At 36.9% G+C, this 13,503-nt stretch overlaps 1 pseudogene; it reads right to left on the bottom strand.

Moving 5' to 3' along the window:
- Positions 1-12,319: 12,319 nt before the first annotated feature.
- LOC129673720 (ras-related protein Rab-28-like) lies at positions 12,320-12,980 on the bottom strand (annotated as a pseudogene).
- Positions 12,981-13,503: the final 523 nt, after the last annotated feature.

The raw sequence follows: 13,503 nt of genomic DNA, 5'->3' as shown, positions 1-13,503 counted from the left end.
ATGCATCAGCACATTCCTGCCTCTGACCATGATGGGCAGGTCATGGGGGTGGGCTGCAGAGGACACAGGCTGGATTGGAATTCAACTCCTCATGCCTATGCAGAAAGTGTTTTTACCCACCAATCCATCTCTCCAGCCTCGAGTTACACTTTTCTTATATATGGTTTTAGGAGGTCGTTCCTTTGTATATGCTTACGTGGCTGCCCAGGTACTATTCATTCTAAAGACCCAAATGAAGTATTTTGACAACCATGAAAAACAATAAATGACACACATATGAATGTTCATTTCTGAACACAAAATATTTTCTGTTTATTTGTGTTTCTGCTTTTTAACAGTTCTAGTACTTCAGCAACTGAAGCTTTGTAGAAAATAAAGAAATTTTGAAGCATGAGTTTTCTCCAGTGTTTTTAATCCTTTGAGTGTCTTATAGGAACTTCAGAATCAGTTTGTTAATTTCTGCAATTTGTGGATATTATGTTAAATATCAAATTGTGGAGCATGGACATATTTCAAATTCTTAAAAATGAATTTCCACTTATACTCTTTTTAATTTCTTTATACTATGATTTATTCTTTAAAGAATATAGATTTTGAACTTGACTTTATTTCTAACTAATTTTTTTACAATAAAAATATCCTCTAACCTTTAGTTTTGAGTTATCTATTGTTAATATACAGCAACATTAAATAAATAAATGAATAGATAAATAAAAACATAGATTTTGATACTTGTTTTATAAAATTGATGCATGATTAGTTCTAATATTTTTATGAATATTCTAAAATTTTCCGTATATAAGATTATGCTAACTGAAAACATATTTTGCATTTTGATTGAATTTCTTTGTGTATTCACATTTAATGCATTTTTAGTGTGTTGGATTTTATCTCTGTAACATTTCTCACACTTTATTTTTCCTTTTGGTCTCTTCTTTTCATACTAATTTCTTTGATATTGGATGAGTATCTTAGCGTAATCTTTTTAATACTCCAATATTATAACTTGCTTGAGGATTTGTCATGTATCTCCTATCAGTATCTACCTTATTTTTTACACAAAGATTTCAGGACTATTCTTATATAAGTTATACCTAAATATATTCTAAATAATTGATTAAAAATCCTAAGAGAAAAATGAGGAAAAATATATAGCTACATGGTTTATAATCTGAAAACCATTTTTCTGTTTTATTCTTTTTCTCCTGTAGACTTGAGCTACAGTTTGGTATCATTTCTTTAGTCTGGTATCAATTCTTTAGTAAGTCTAAAGAATTACTCCAGTGTATGTAATTTTCATTATTATTTGTTTTTGTTTTACAAATATTTTATGACAATTTGACATGTGTAGAATGCTTTCTGGTCAACCTCATCTCTCTACTTTCACTTATCTTTTTTCCACCTACAAGAATCCTTTCTTTCTGCACCTAGCCCTGCAGCGACTTAATGTGCCAAAGTGAGACCTTCCTTGCTCTGAGGAAAAGAAGAGGGAAGAATGGAGGAGGGGGGTTTGAGAGGGGAGAACTGGGAAAGAGGAGGAGGCTGTAATCAGAATGTAAAACGAATAAATAAATCAGTTATAAAAAGAGAAAAAAAATTTCCTCTTTCATTACAACTTTCTACTTTCCTGTCTTTTTTTGTTGTTGCTTTTCTTGTTTTATTTTGCTTTTGTTTTGTAACATACTGGGTTTAACCAAGGCCATATGTGTGGGTGTGGGCATAGACATGATGTTAAAAACTAGGATTTGTTTAATTCATGGGTGTAGACATCACTGAAGACGATGATTTCCTTTACTCTAACAACCCTAACTTGCATCAGCTCCCTTGGGTGAAGTGGAGGTCCTCTGATCCCTTCCATGATCTACAAATGCATATTTACTAGCTTGATCTTGGGAAGACCTGATGTAGGCAAATATTGTGAGTTCATGAGTGCCATGATCATGTCTTGACAGTAAGATTGCATTCCCTGGCTTTCTTCTCTTAACTTTTGGTTCTTATACTCTTTATGCTCCCACCCCTGATGTTCCCTGAACTGTGGAGGGAATGATGGGTTCCTTGGTTAATACTGAACACTCAGTCGTCACTTATTCTTAACACCTTGGCCAGTCATGAGTCATTCTAACTGTCACTATACTACATAGAGAAATATTGTCATTCACTACATAGAGAAACTTCCTGGCCAAGATTGAGATCTAGTCTATGGTATTTTATGTGTATGGGTAAATAATAAAGAGACAGTTTGACAAAATGCTCATTTAGTGACTAAAAGTAGCTGGTTTACTCCTATCGTTTATGACCTCTAAGCCGAGGGCTTTTAACCAGGTACACAGTATGAGGCGTAAACTCTTAGGGAGTGGGGTTCATCATAGTCAACCAGAAACCAGTTCTTTACCCCCATAATTGCAGTGCCACTAGTACCACTAAGCCCTTCCTGTATGGCAAACAGGTCTTGTAGCATGTAAAGTCTAAAGATGAGAAAGACCATTGCTGAATTTTCTCCCTAGCTTCCTGAGTAGCAACTTCCAGCACTGGGAAGCTATTAGAGCAGGGAGCCAGCTTCTAACATAGTTTCAGTAAGTTTTCTTTTAATTCTGAAGCAGAACTCTGATGTCTTCAGCAACAGGGTCTTACCATCCAGTTCTGGTGGGCAACAAATTACAATGGCTCAGTGTTTTGCAGGGTTCTGGGAAGCATCCTGGTCAACCACTTATGCAAGGGTCCCATACCTGGCACTGGAATTTTTGTTAAAAAACCTTTGACTTTAGGGACTTTTGAACACACGGTACCCTTACTCAAAGTAGTTTTTACAAGTATATTTTAATTAGTGTACAAAGTAAAGATCTTCTATGTAGCTTCTTCATACATATTTACATGTATGCCCTTGTTTTAAAATACTATATTTCCATGTTTTATAGAACCAATATACAATTATACTTTATATTGCATCATATAATTTCTTTTTAAATTAGTCAAGAGAAAAGAAACACTCATGATTGTTTTTAGGATGACAATATTATTTTTATTTCAGTCTTTTTTTCCTTTTTAAAATCAATGCTAATAATGGTTTAACTGTAACATTTTATTTTTTTTCTAAAATTTTACTTTATTTAAATGTATGTGAAGTGTCTGAGTGTACATGGACTGCTCTGGAGGCTAAGAGAGGACATCGGAGCTCTTGAAGCAAGTGCTTTTAACTGCTAAGCCATCTCTCCAGCACCTCTTCTTTGTTTTTTTATATAGATTGTAGTACAGTGTGAAATCACATGCTTTTTCGTGTGTGTGTGTGTGTGTGTGTGTGTGTGTGTGTGTGTGTGAACATGGTTTATGCTTAGTTGTGTACTTGTGTTTTCAGGTACACTTACTCATTGATGGGCTTGAGACAAAAATCTCTCAGTGAACCTGCAGCTCACCATTCAGCTACACTGGCTGCTCAGCCAACCCCAAGTATTCACCTGTCTCTTCCCTCAGTGCTGAGGTGGCATATGCTCCCCACCTGGCTCTTACGTGGGGGCTGGGCATCGAAGCTCATAAGCAGCAAGCATTCCTCCAGATCTTCACATGTGTTGAATTACTCACAGAGAGTTTTCTGTTTATATTTATCTGTGAATACATTCATATTTCCTTAATTTTTGAGAAGTAGCGTTTGTAGATATAAGATTCTTAGCTGAGAGGTTTTGCCAGCATTTTCAGAATGCCATTCACTGCTTTCTGACAGCAGTTGCTCCTGATGTTAGAGTCACTGTAGTTCCCAAAGTGATGCTTTCACTTTTTTTCTTTGTCTTTATTTCTCAACACTCATAAAAACAGTGTCAGATTATATAGTTTTTTTAACCTAACATCTTTGGGGTTTAGTGAAATTGTGGATATGTTTTAAGTTTTTAAAAGTAAAATTTGAAAAGTTACAGTCATTATATCTTTAAGTAGCTTTTCTGTTCTTTGTTTCTGTCATCTGCATTTGACATACCCAATTTGATGGCATTTGTAATGGTGTCTACCATTTTTATAAGGCTCCTATCATTTGTCTTCATTCTTTATCCGCTTTCTTCTTAAGAGTACACCTATTCCATCTATCTTCAAGTTTGTGGGGATTTCTTCTGCAGGCTCATGTCTACTGTTTAGTTCCTCATGGAGCTTGTTACTGTATACATGTAATAGCAAGGTAGCTTTACGAAGGAGAAAGAAAAATTGTATATTACCTAGAAGTTTACATAGGAGTCTTGGCAAATCAGAAATAAGTAAACTTCTGGATTCAAATAAACCAGAAGGACTGTCCTCAAAGTATGCCACCAGCAATTGAATATTACCATGGGGCATTGGAAGCAAAAGAGAAATCAAAAGAGACTATGAGAAAACAAACTACTCTGTTATTCTAGTGCAAATGCACTATTTAGATAATCTGACAGCATGGTCAGGAAAAGGTTACTGTCATTCTGTTACTACTTGTGACAGTTACATAATGTATACATTTTGCTATGTCATCTCCCAGCTACTTCTTTGCTTTCCTTCCCTTTTCCTCTCCTATATCTCCCTTACCTTTCTCTAATAGTATCATTACTGCTTTCCAGGTCATTTGAAAAAAGTCTAGCATGTGCGTGCATTTGTGTGTGTGTGAGGGCACACCTTATCTATATTTGTGTGTAAACATGTGTACAGAGGTCAGAGGATAACTTCCAATTGTTTTATCTCAAGTACTGTCCTCACTTTTCTCACTTCTTTTGAGACATGTTTTTTTATTTGCTTGAAAGTAAGCCAAGTAGGCTCAGCTGGCTGACCACCTTTCCAGTGCTGGGGTTATATGTATCTACTACCATGCCTGACATTGATAAAGGGTTTTAGAATCAAATTTAGATCCCGTGTTTGCAAGGCAGACACTATCTATCACCTGAGTTAGTTTCCCAGGTTTCTCACCAATTTAGCTTCTATATGCACGAGAAAGCTTGGGTTACTTGGCTTTCTGCACCTGAATTAGTTTACTTAAGACAAAGACCTTTAGTCCCACACATTTTCATCCAAATGGCATTTATTTCATTCATGTTGTCTTTATTCATTCTGATCACAGGTGGGTTCCAACACTTGGCTCTCATAAATAGTACCATAATAATCATGGTTATGTAGGAATTCTTTATGTATGCTGATATGTGTGTATATATATATATATTGGTAGGACTGGCATAACTAAAGCTCAAAAACAAGGTTAGCTACAGCATAATAAAAAGCCACAGTACCACAAAGGACACAGTCAACAGAACAAATACAGCCCACATTACTCTGACCGAGAACTAAAATCCAGGCTATATGAAGCATCCCCAAAACAATACCCCCACAAAACAAAGTAGGCTGAAGGACTGTTATCAAACAAAAACAAATCCTGATAAGGATGGACTGAGGAAGACAGCTTTTACCCATTACTGTTGGCAAGAGAAATCAAAGTCATACTGTTATTGTGGAAAACAGAACTGAGGTTCCTCTGAAAACAACTACATGCTTTGTACAGAGGTTTCTGATATCTTCTTATGAACAGGCTTTTAGAACACCCCCGCATGTTTTCCTTCAAAGAACATTTCCATAGCATGTTATCTAACTAAGTCTCTAAGTCCAATCAGTGTTGGTCATATGCTCAAGGGTGTGTGGTCACACACTGGTGGATAAACAACCCTTTAGTTCTGGTACCCAAAAAGATACTGGTCCCATAAAGCTACTGTTACATTTCAAATGCAGCCATTTAACAAAAGAGTGGGAGGTTTCCTCATAGGTGCTATGATTTCCCGGTCATGGTTTTTGACTAGGTTTTTAGTACCAGTAATGAAATCTCTTCTGTGGAGCATACTTCATAACCAATCAGAATGTAGCTGCCGTGATAACCATCACGCCACTATTATACCAGTGAGCATATCTTGAAAGTCAGTATTGTAATTGCAATATGCAAGGTCCTGATTTCGTTAATACCATCAGTATTTTTCTCCCAAAAGAGCCTTCAAAGCACTTTGTGGAACTATGTATACTAGCCAAAAAGGAGATTTATCCAGTTAGTTGAAGACTAATTTCTCTGTGTTCTGCATTCCAAAAGAAAGGGCATTTAAAGCTGTAGGCCACAGCAGCTCTTTTTGTAGTACAAATATTAACACTTAGACTGTGGGTTCATGGCAGTCAAGAGGATGCTTATTATTTTTAACTGCTTCCTAGTACAGTGACTGACACTTAGAATACACGTTGATAATTGAATAAAACAAATGAATGAGTAAAACTCTTCATGAAAAATTTCTATCTTGCTTTTTCTAATTTTGCTGGATTACTATTATAGGAGGCTAATTTGAACTTTGCATGTTCTGCAGGATGCCCTTTCTTAAGTGATATTCAGGTGTAGGCAATTTAATTGTAGTTTGAAGGTATAATTGTATGGTTGGTTGAATAACTTCCTCCTAAAGATGACTATATCGGAGGCCCTAGTTCATGTGTTACTTTACATGGCAAAAATACTTTCAAAGCATGATTAAGGTCTTACATCCTGAGGGAGAAAGAGAGATTTTGGATTTTTCAAGTGGTTACAATCTAATTATATGGGACAATAAAATCAGAGAACACTTTCTTGCTGTGTGAGAGACAGGCTGTGTGAGAAGAACTTGACACTCCTCTTCTGGCTGTCAGATGTTTGGGCCTATGTATAGAGGATATAGAAAGACTTACAGAAGCTAAAAGGGGCCTCAGATTTTGGATGTTAACAAGAAAATGAAGGAAATAGTCCTGCAACCCCAAACAACTGTAAGACGGAAGGAAGGAATGTGTAAATGAGTGTGTGGGTGCCGGTGTGTATATGCACAAGTGCATCCTGGATGTGTATAAATTTTGTTTTTACTAAGTTCAGGTTTATGGGATTCAGTTTAAATTAAAATTATGATGTAAAATTCAACAGTGACTCATTTTATTACCCCATAGCTCATCATTTCTTTCATAAGGGCGTATATCTTTAGAGGATAAACTTAAAATAAGAAATGATTTGTTAATTCAGTAGTACACAAAATTGAGATTCACTGTGCCGTTTTTCCTACATTTGCATGTAGTTGGAAATTTTCATAATCAAAATAGAAAGAAAAAGAATGTGCTATAGTTCACAAGGTTACACATGACAGTAAATTCCACGGGGTTTAAACTTTTGAATTTGTCAGAAGGATATTAGGCTTTGATTTTATCATGTCACATTCGCTGATATCTTTTGTGTGTGTGGAAGGTATACACCCTGCATGTCACTCAGTCAAAGGCACAGTATCAAGAGAGCTTGTCTTCAAAACCAGTAAAACCCTAGACATTTGAATGAGCTGATGGGGAAGAGACATGTGAGGCATTGAAATTACGAAGGTGGGCTGAATATCAATTCACTACACAAAAATGTATGCAGGTCTCAATATTTGCAAATGTAGATAGGTATGGCTGCTCAAAGTCTATTCTGTTTTAAATATTTTTCTCCTTTGCAATTTTTAAAAGAAAAAGTAAGTAGTAACCTTTTCAAATTTCTTTATATATTATTTTTTTTTGCATTTACTATTCAGTACAATTATTACTTTAAGAATAGCTAAATTAAACTGCTACAATTTCAGAGAAATTAATGGAGTCATAAAAGAGTACATTACGATTTAATAACCTCTTTAAAAAATTCTTGTGCCTTGCCTAGCAGATCGTCAAATGGGTATGCTTTTTATATTTACTAACAAACTAATGAAGAAAACTAGCTCAAACCAGCCTTACGTTTTCATTTTTCTTTATGACTTTGCTCTGTATTGAGGAAGGTAAGACTCAAGCACAGTTTCTCACCTCATAGATTGATCTATGAGGTCAAATTCTATTTCCTTAAAATTAAACACAAAGGCAACCCTATTTTGTTTGGAGAGAAAGACATGCGGTTTAGTGTTATAATTTATACTCCATCCTTTTAGAATGACAGTATAATGAGTCATTAGAGCATCTATACTTTTCTAGTTATCCTTTCGAAGCCATGCCTCACCCTATCAAAAGTTCCAGACCTGCTTATGTGTCACTAATGAGAATGTGTTTTTTTAGTTGTGGTGCTCACATTACCACCCTGCACACAGAGTTTCTGTGTGTTTTAGCCCTTACTTTTATAGCATTGAATATCTTTAAAACCTACATTAACCGGAATAGTGGTGTCTTCTATGGAAAGATCTTTTAAAACACTGTTAACTTCAGGATCGAATTTCTTTTTCTTCTTCATCCCATCCCCAGATGGTTAATGATCTTCTGGCCTGACCTGTCAGATCTTTTTTCCAGAATCTTTCCCAGAAGAGAGGGAACAGGATAGGGGCCTACCATCAATGTCCTCTGTGCAACAGACTTCACTGCAGTGTACAATATTTTCTAGTATTAATATTTTTACTCATTTTGAATGTGGCTAGTCCTAAATAGGATGTAGTCATCAAATCTCTCTCCTCAGGGATCAGAGTACCCTGCAGTAGATGACACAGAGCCAGATGGAGGACACCAAGAAAACAAAGCCCTTTAAATCGACGTTTAGTAAAGCTCATATGAACTCACAGACTCAAGCAGCATGGCTGTACCAGGTTCTGTTTGCACATATTGTGGATTCCATTAGTGTTTTCATGCTATTTCTGAGTGTGTAAATGAGGGAGTCTCTGTTTCTTGTGCTTTCTCTCGAGCTCTTTTGCTTCTGTTTATTTGTTTTGTCCAATTTTGATGCGTTAGCATTTTTTTCCTATTCTATTTTATTATTATCCCATAGAAACCTTATTGTTGTCTAATGAGAGACAGAAAGGGAGTGGATCTGAATGGGATGGCAAGTAGGAAGGAACTGGAAAGAGGAGAGGGAGGAAAAATCATGAGCAGGGTATATTATGTGAGAAGAATTCTATTTCCAACAAAAGAAAAGAGAAAGTAAACGAACAAAAAGTGGCTATTCTATGGGTGTGTGGTTACGATGCTTTTCTCATTTCTTGCCCTATTCATATGAATATATTTGTTCTTCTGTTCAAACTGCCATAAACTCATTTCTTAGCATTGAAAATTCATCCTCATACCTTAATTTCAGCATCCATTAACTGTATTGGCCACGATCTGCTTTCTTTTATTTTACCAATAAGACATCACTTATGAAATTGTTGTCGTATCATAAAAATTCAAACAGTGTAGGGTGGAAGGTGGCTCAGTGCTTGTGCTTATACTAATGCATGGACTAGTCATGAATAGAACCCAAGGCACTATGCCTTTGGCTTCAGTGGGCATCTGCATTGATGTGCACATATGCATACAGAGACACATATGCATAGTTCAGGTTTAAAAAATCCACAGAGGAAGACATGCAGCCACTCCTGATGAGATCTGTTAGACTAGGATCAGAAGGAAGGGTAGGAGGACCTCCCTTATCAGTGGACTGTGGGAGAGGCATGGGTGGAGAAGAGGGAGGGAAGGTGGAATTGGGAGTGGAGGAGGGAGGGAGACACAGGTGGGAAACATAGTGAATAAACTGTAATCAATAAAAATAAAATTTAAAACGTAAATTAAAAATTAAATTGTCCTTTAAAATTAATTTATTTTTTATTATTAATTAGTACAGGATTGGTTGCATTGTCTTCCTCTGTGGCCTGGCAAGGCTGCCTCCGCTTCACGGGGGGGAGGTGATCAAAGAGCCAGCCACTGAGTTTATGTCAGAGACAACCTCTGTTCCCCTTAGCAGAGAACCCACTTGGACACTGAGCTTTTAATCATGTCTCTTAACAGATTTTTCAGACTATGACTTTGAGCTATCTAAGAAACAATCTCTCCCCCATACCAACAAAACTACAGGTAACAAAGTCTGGTAACAAAGTCACACAATTTAGAAAACAAAACAAAACAAAAACAACAACAAAACCCCACAAGAACTGTGTGTGTGTGTGTGTGTGTGTGTGTGTGTGAACAGATCTGTTCTTGAAACCAAGTTTCATTGAATAAGGATTTTGAGAATAAATTTGGTAATATATGCAACGATGTTGGAGCAGTGTTGACGTTCAGAAAGTGTTATTTCCTTTCTTTGTATGTCTGACCGTTACTCCATCTGTATCATTCTATATTATTATTCAAGAATTTTTTTTAAAGATCGAGTATTTGACAGTGTGTCAATTGTATAGTGACACTCAAAAAATATCACTCAGTATTAAAATTGTTGCTTTTACATTGCCACATTTTTTCCAATTGTTTTGCACAATTTTTGACTAATCCATTATATTAATAGTATACAGTGATGTTTGGCCAATTTAACAATAATTGAATGTAATATGATGCATGAAATTCACTGTGTGATCACCCTCAAGATGAAAATTTATTTTCTGAGTGATGTGATGTGCTTTGAAATGAGAACTTCAGACTTTACCATGAGCTAAAATTACAGTGTCTCAGCACAAGTGGCTAGCTGTATTTTTCAAATGCATTTTTTAAGGGAACGGAATAAGCCATTCATCTGTCCTGCCTTTAAATGATGTAAAAATAAGTGATTGATACTCTTTTGTTATTTGGTATCATTCATTAGCATCTACTTTAAGCAATATTTATCATAATAGTTACTCATGCCTTCTCACATCAATGGCATGAACAGTTGTTACAAAATACTTCCTGCCCATTACAAAATAGTCTGATCATCAATATTATATCCATGATGGAGAGTAGACATGAGTTCCATCACTTGCCTTTATAGATGCTTTAGTAGTTTAAGATAAAAACCTTACAGAAGTGCTTTCTTTAAGGTGAGTGGGCAGCTCTTTGTATCTATGAGTTATAATTTTAATGTTCTATTGAAATAATATCCTTTCCCACTAATCTTCAAGCCAATGAGACAAGAGTCATTCTTAAGGTTTTCTGATCCACCAGTGTCCAGGACAAGAATTAATAATCTAATAATAATAAAGAAATCTTTGTTGGATGGCCACAAGAATGATAACATATACCCTTAAGGAGTTCATCATCAAGGTAAAACTCATCAAGGTAAAAATTTGGGGTTCTCCTCATCTCATTCTTTGTCTTTATAGCATGCTCATTGGTTCTGTTTCAGCAATATGTACTGCATCCATGCACTTTTTTCTTTCTCGCCACTCTCATTCACTATATTGCCTGGACCATAGCAGAAGTTTGAACTTTTGAAAACCCAGCTATCTTTCCAAAACACATACGGTCCTCTGCTTAAAAGAGTTTTATTCACACATAAAAAAAGAATCCAACTGAGGCTTGAAATGTAGGTCAGTTGGTAGAGTGCGAAAAATAAATTGTAATGTTCTAGAGACTTTCTATCTGCATTCCAACTAGGACTCCTTCTAGAATCTATTCCTATGTTTTGCTTAATGTTCATTGCCATAGACATTTTAATTACAAACTAATTATTCAATAATTTCAAACTAATTATTTTATTTCCATTCAAGCATCAATAAGGAGACTCTCCCCAGTGGTTTTTTTTTTTTAATTTGGAATAATCTATTATATTCTTTTTTTGTAATTTAAACGAATTTATTCATGTGAGAAGAACATGTGAACATCAGGTACAGGGTGATCAATCCACAAAGATCCAAGGATGTCATGACTCATCGGGAAGCATCTCATCTCATGCAGTCTGTGCGAGCAATTCCATGTGAAGGACCAGGGGAGCCATTTATCCCATTACATAAAGCCATCTAAGCCAAGCATGATAAAATATGCAATGACCATGGCACACTAATAAAAATGCAATATCAGATGCTCAGTATTTGTGAGTTATAAACTACAATATAAACAAGTTAGGTTCTTGTTAAAAATGAAAAAAAAATATTTCTATTATAGCCTCATCTGAAGCACTTTTAATTATATGTATCTTTGTATATTTTACTCTTAAGAGCCAGCAAAGAAGTACCTTCTTGAGTAACTGTTTCACCATCAGTGCTCTGAAGTACATTTTCACATACACAAATTCAGATAGAAAATGATGATTAAAGCTTGGAGCATCTTCCTCTCTGGTATATATATATATATATATATATATATATACCAGAGAAAAGAGAAAAGAAATGAGGACATAAAGAAGCAACACGGTTTTCTGGAGCAAGGAGGCAAGGAGGCAGTCACAGTCCAGAGAACGGACTTTCCATTCAGATGTCAAAATGTGTGGTCCCGAAGCTGAATTTCTTCCAGTCCAGGGAGCTGCCTGCTACCGTGAGGCAACTTACGGATGAAGGAGCTGAGCAGGAGGAAAGTGTGAGCTGACTACAGAGATGGTCACTGGTAAAACATGTTGCTAGACAGCCTGGGCCCTACCCGGGGGAAGAGCAGCCAGAACTATCAGTACAGTGTTTGCTCACTGAACTGCGCACATGGCGTACTCCGGCAGGTTAACAGTTCTTGACACGGGCTCCTGGTTGTTGTTTACAATGTCTGCCTTCACCACTCTCTGAGACTTAGGTCTAGCTCTGCTTTGTTTAATTTGATTCTTAGGATTTCTGCCGCAACTTTCTGAAAATACAGGAAGACAGAGTCTCCTGTCTTGGCCTGAAATGAAGTGGCTACTAAAACCATTTTCCTGGCAAAATCCTAAGTGTTTATCTGGTTTTACTGTTCTCCTGTGCTCCAAGTCAATTTTATTGCCCACTAAAGCAACCAGGGGCTCAGTTCCCGGCTCTTCACTCACTGTCTTTACTACAGAATACCAATCTTCTAAACTCTCAAAGCTTTGGTAATTAGTAATATACACCAAAAGGGTTCCCTGTGCTCCATAGATAAATATCCAACATCTTGCCACCTATTGTCTGCCCTTCTATATCCAAACTTGAAGAGTAGCATTCAAATTTCCTGGTAAAGTTATCCTTCTCAAAAAGAAACCCAGTCCTACAGTCAGCTTGTACCGTTTCTCCAGTCTCTTGGGCAAAACACGTAGCTACGGAGGTCTTCCCAGAGGTGCCATGCCCCAGCAAGGTGATTTTCAGTTGCGTTTCCTGGCTCTCTTCGTCAGAGTCAGACATGGTGTCCCAGGATGCTGACCTGCCCCCGAGGTGGAGGACAGGGAAGGAGAAGCCCTCCAGCGGACTGGAGGGCCTGTGATGGCTAGCGGGCAGCAAGAGCAGGGACTGCCACCCTGGTGGATCATTGGCCCTGAAAGAACCTAAGGAGAATCACTCACCGTCTTGCCCTCCTCCCCTCCCCTCGCCAGTACCTTCTTTATGAGCAGTGTTCGCACTTGGAAGCCTGCCTCCTTAACTGATGCCATTTCTTGTTCTATACCAATTGTTTAAGCCATCAGTGTAATTTGGAGTATGCTATTTAGCTTTGCATTGCTTTGACAAAATCCTTAAGATAAACAGCTTATAGGAGGCAAATGTCAGTTTGGTGACATTTTCAGATACTTGTCCATAGACACTTGGCTTTGCTGTTTCTGGGACAATGGTGAGGTACAATGTCATGGTGGGAGTGTACATCTCATGGTGATCACAAAGCAAGAAAGACAAAGGATCCAGTGTTCCCACACCCACTTTAAAAGCCATGCTT

Source organism: Psammomys obesus, unplaced genomic scaffold (assembly GCF_907164565.1).
Source record: "Psammomys obesus unplaced genomic scaffold, mPsaObe1.curated_primary_1811, whole genome shotgun sequence".
In the NCBI taxonomy this organism is placed as follows: domain Eukaryota; kingdom Metazoa; phylum Chordata; class Mammalia; order Rodentia; family Muridae; genus Psammomys; species Psammomys obesus.
This window is presented reverse-complemented; position numbering and strand designations above follow the sequence as displayed.